Source organism: Nomia melanderi, unplaced genomic scaffold (assembly GCF_051020985.1).
Source record: "Nomia melanderi isolate GNS246 unplaced genomic scaffold, iyNomMela1 scaffold0703, whole genome shotgun sequence".
In the NCBI taxonomy this organism is placed as follows: domain Eukaryota; kingdom Metazoa; phylum Arthropoda; class Insecta; order Hymenoptera; family Halictidae; genus Nomia; species Nomia melanderi.
The window spans coordinates 1,962-7,500 of NW_027475817.1; the positions used below are offsets into that span (position 1 = coordinate 1,962).

A 5,539-nucleotide genomic window follows, 5' to 3' on the forward strand; every position below is an offset into this window, starting at 1 on the left:
ACGTGGCGGAAGCGCACGGTGGTGGTCCAGCGAGGACACGCGACGACGGGGAATAAGAACTATTCGACCCGTTACGAATACGCATGCTCGTCCCGCACGATTTTAACACACACCGTGTTTTTCTCCAGTCGTCAAAGCGTTCGTGCGTCGAATTCGAAAAATAAAAAAAAGAAATACACCTTTTCTCTCTCTCTCGGGGTAAAAAGAGTCGATGTGTATTGTGTATAAAGGTTCTGCTGCGAGAAGTCTCGTTTTGCCGTGTGTTTCGGTAACGACGATCCTCCGAAACGTACATCTCATTCGTAAGAGAGGAAGAAAACAATCTCCCTGGGGCCAGTCGGTAATATACCGACATACGACGTGTCGTGCACATCCGTCTCACGCACGGTATACAAAATATGAATAAAACGTGTGTAGTCTCTCTCTCTCTCGACTTCTTAATATTTTCTTTCACCTCTGACGCATCATTTCAGGTGACGTCGGGAGCGCGGGAAAAAAAATTTTCTAAACACACGAAACCGTTCATCTCACGAACAGCCGAAAAAGTTGTCGCTCAGATCCATATCGCAGTGGAGCGGTATCCGCGGGCGGTCGTAATTGAACGACGCACGACGCCGCGAACACTCACGCGAGTCCATACAAACGATTCCGATCGTTTTGCAACAACTAGAACGTACACTGTCCGTGAAATTCACAGAATTTTCGCGTGTCCGCGACAAACGCCGACGAGACACCCATCGTTCGCTCGTACGTAGCATCCTTCTCTTAACCCGACTCAGAAACGTTCTTTGCGCCCTTCGGTAAAAAAACGTTCGATCCGAAGAGGTGAACGACGGCGGGGATTTGACAGAGCTACGCAAGCAGTGTATGGTACGTAAACGACCCTCAGCCAGGCGTGGTCCAGGAATTGTATCCGTGGACCGCAATGTGCGTTCGAAATGTCGATGTTCATGTGTCCTGCAGTTCACACGTTGACGCGCAATTAGCTGCGTTCTTCATCGACCCACGAGCCAAGTGATCCACCGTTCAGGGTAATCGTATAAATTTTATATTTCACATATATAATTTTATTCTCATTTGTTCGACCTAATATCTCTCTTCTTTCAAAGAGAAGATAAAAGTTGATACCTGAATCTCCGACCAGCGCGCGAAGGAGATTCAGGCGTCGCCTTGGAGACGACACCGAAGCCTTTCGAGACGAAAAACGTTCAAGTAATATGTATATATTTCTCGACGTTCCGGGCGTATAGTGCATTCAAAAACCCGCGAAAGACGCAGAAGACTCGCACGCGTGGAAACGACGGGGATATATTTTGTATCCTACCCGATACTGAATCCATCGCGTGCAGTCGACCCTCGCGTTCTTCCGATCAGACGCATCTATTGTTGCGCGCATGTTTTCGCGTCGCATCGCGCGAAACGTTGCACGAATCGTACCGATCGATCGATTGAAAGCAAATAATGAAAAAAGACTTCACAGCTGGCTCTTTGCCGGTCATTCGTCCCATGTTATCTCTTGCCGCGAAATTGGCGCGCAAGAGTTGGGTGTCAGACGCGCGGCTTTAAAACGAGCTTCACGGCCGGTCCCTTCGTTACCGCTTTCGTTCTTTCTCTCGGAACGACCATGAACGAACACGACGAGCGACGCTACGGCATACACACGTCCACGGATTCGATTAAAAAAACAGACTTCACAGCTGGCTCTTTGCCGGTCATTCGTCCCATATTATCTCTTGCCGCGAAATTGGCGCGCAAGAGTTGGGTGTCAGACGCACGGCTTTAAAACGAGCTTCACGGCCGGTCCTCTCAATTCCGTGTACGGTACACGCAAGATGCGGGTTCCACTTCCAGACTACCCGGTCCCTTCTCTCTACGAGAATCGATAGTAGAAGAACGGCTCGAAAACGCGTCTCAGAGACTAGGGGAAAAGAAGCGGTATGCGAGCGAAACGAAAACGCATTATGGAAACGTCGCGAAACAATGTTCGACGGTTGCTCGGTTCCAATCGTGCGGCCGTTTCAATTTCTCGTGCGCTTCACCGTCCCTCCGTAACTCTGGCCGATCGCGTATACCGAAGAGCCGACACGCGCAAAAACCACAGGCATTGTATACTGTATATATATATGTTACAGTCACAGCCTTCGCGCGTTTTACTCTCCGACGCGGGGTTTCCACGACGAAAGAGAGACAGTTTCGTGGCGGGTGACTCGGCCGAATCGCTACGACGGGTATTTCTATTATAGAACGAATCATCGCCACCCTTTACCAGTGCCCGACGAAGGAATCACAAGGTCATCTGGAGTTTACAATGCCAGCGACGGTAATTCCAACGAAGACCCGATAAGTCAACTCATCGTTCTATTTCTCCCCCGTACAGAAAAGCGAATCGACGCTAACGCACCTCGCGCAAGCACGAACGTTCTCTTCGCGTGGATCATCCCATCGTCGAAAGATGTAAAGACGCATTGGAGATCGTGGTCTCTGGCGGGCTCATTGCACGCCCCACTGCATATCTTTCCTCGAATCGAGAATGATTCGTCCACTAAGGCTGCGAAACTACGCGTCGAGGAAACTAGGGGAAAGAAGCGGGATGCGAGCGAAACGACAATACATTATGGAAACGTCGCGAAACAATGTTCGGCGGTTGCTCGTTTCCTCCTGCGGACGTTTCATTGCTCGGGCGCTTCACGTCCCTCCGTAACCTTCGCGCGATCGCGTGCCCCGGAGAGCCGGCAACCGGTGAACCACAGGCGTATAAACTATAGTCTTCTATAGCAAGCCTTCGGCGGTTACTCTCCGACGCGGGGATTCCACGACGAGAGAGAATTTCGTGGCGGGTGACATCGGTCGAAACGCTACGACGGGTATTTCTATTATAGAACGAATCATCGCCACCCTTTACCAGTGCCCGACGAAGGAATCACAAGGTCATCTGGAGTTTACAATGCCAGCGACGGTAATTCCAACGAAGACCCGATAAGTCAACTCATCGTTCTATTTCTCCCCGTACAGACAAGCGAATCAACGCTATCGCACCTCACGCATGCACGAACGTTCTCTTCGCGTGAATCGTCCCATCGTCGAAAGATATAGCCGCTTGGAGATCGTGGCCCATCAAGTTCTTCCGTAACTCCTGCGCGATCGCGTACCCCGGAGAGCAGGCAACCGGTGAACCACAGGCGTATAAACTATAGTCTTCTATAGCAAGCCTTCGCGTTTACTCTACGACGCGGGGATTCCACGACGAGAGAGATTTTCGTGGCGGGTGACACGGCCGAATCGCTACGACGGGTATTTCTATTATAGAACGAATCATCGCCACCCTTTACCAGTGCCCGACGAAGGAATCACAAGGTCATCTGGAGTTTACAATGCCAGCGACGGTAATTCCAACGAAGACCCGATAAGTCAACTCATCGTTCTATTTCTCCCCGTACAGAAAAGCGAATCGGCGCTATCGCACCTCACGCAAGCAGGAATGATCTCTTCGCGTGGATCGTCCCATCGTCGAAAGATGTAAGACGTACAGAAATCGTGGTCCATCACGATTATTCGTAACTCTCCGAGTCGCGTATCTGAGAGTAGGACAAACGGAGAACCACAGGCATAAATAATACTATATGTTTCTTATATAGTTAGCCTTCGCGTTTTACTCTCCGACATGGGGATTCCACGACGAGAGAGAGTTTCGTGGCGGGTGTCTCGGCCGAATCGCTACGACGGGTATTTCTATTATAGAACGAATCATCGCCACCCTTTACCAGTGCCCGACGAAGGAATCACAAGGTCATCTGGAGTTTACAATGCCAGCGACGGTAATTCCAACGAAGACCCGATAAGTCAACTCATCGTTCTATTTCTCCCCGTACAGAAAAGCGAATCGACGCTATCGCACCTCGCGCGAGCACGTAACTACTCTTCGCGTGGATCGTCCCATCGTCGAAAGATGTAAGACGCACGGAAATCGTGGCCCATCAACGTTTTTTTGTAACTCTGCCGATCGCGTATCACAGAGCCGAGACGCACATACCACAGGCGTATAATACCGTTTTCTTTCGTATGGTAAGCCTTCGCGTTTACTCTTCGGCGCGGGGTTTCCACGTCGAGAGAGACATTCGTGGCGGGTGACATCGGTCGAAACGCTACGACGGGTATTACTATTATAGAACGAATCATCGCCACCCTTTACCAGTGCCCGACGAAGGAATCACAAGGTCATCTGGAGTTTACAATGCCAGCGACGGTAATTCCAACGAAGACCCGATAAGTCAACTCAACGTTCTATTTCTCCCCGTACAGAAAAGCGAATCGACGCTGTTGCACCTCACGCAAGCACGAACGTTCTCTTCGCGTGGATCGTCCCATCGTCGAAAGATGTAAGACGCACGGAAATCGTGGCACATCACGTGTTTTCGGAACTCTGTCGACCGCGTATCTCAGAGACGACGCGCGCGAACCACTGGCATATACTATTATATATCGCGTTTTACCCTCCGACGCGGGGATTCCACGACGAGAGAGAGTTTCGTGAGCGGGTTGACTCGGAAGAAACGCTACGACGGGTATTTCTATTATAGAACGCATCATCGCCACCCTTTACCAGTGCCCGACGAAGGAATCACAAGGTCATCTGGAGTTTACAATGCCAGCGACGGTAATTCCAACGAAGACCCGATAAGTCAACTCAACGTTCTATTTCTCCCCGTACAGAAAAGCGAATCGACGCAATCGCACCATACGCGTGCACGTAAACAACTCTTCGCGTGGATCGTCCCATCGTCGAGAGACGTAAGTTTTCATAGTATGAATTCGCGTTTTACTCTCCGACGCGGGGATTCCACGACGAGAGAGAGTTTCGTGAGCGGGTTGACTCGGAAGAAACGCTACGACGGGTATTTCTATTATAGAACGCATCATCGCCACCCTTTACCAGTGCCCGACGAAGGAATCACAAGGTCATCTGGAGTTTACAATGCCAGCGACGGTAATTCCAACGAAGACCCGATAAGTCAACTCAACGTTCTATTTCTCCCCGTACAGAAAAGCGAATCGACGCAATCGCACCATACGCGTGCACGTAAACAACTCTTCGCGTGGATCGTCCCATCGTCGAGAGACGTAAGTTTTCATAGTATGAATTCGCGTTTTACTCTCCGACGCGGGGATTCCACGACGAGAGAGAGTTTCGTGAGCGGGTTGACTCGGAAGAAACGCTACGACGGGTATTTCTATTATAGAACGCATCATCGCCACCCTTTACCAGTGCCCGACGAAGGAATCACAAGGTCATCTGGAGTTTACAATGCCAGCGACGGTAATTCCAACGAAGACCCGATAAGTCAACTCAACGTTCTATTACTCCCCGTACAGAAAAGCGAATCGACGCAATCGCACCATACGCGTGCACGTAACAACTCTTCGCGTGGATCGTCCCATCGTCGAGAGACGTAAGTTTCATAGTAAGCCTTCGGCGTTTTACTCTCCGACGCGGGGATTCCACGACGAGAGAGAGAGTTTCGTGAGCGGGTTGACTCGGAAG

General features: G+C 50.5%; 1 non-coding gene across 1 annotated transcript; it reads right to left on the reverse strand.

Moving 5' to 3' along the window:
- Positions 1-879: 879 nt before the first annotated feature.
- On the reverse strand, positions 880-1,034 carry LOC143176658 (5.8S ribosomal RNA). Its single transcript, XR_013001180.1, has one exon. It is a non-coding gene; the product is annotated as a 5.8S ribosomal RNA (ribosomal RNA).
- Positions 1,035-5,539: the final 4,505 nt, after the last annotated feature.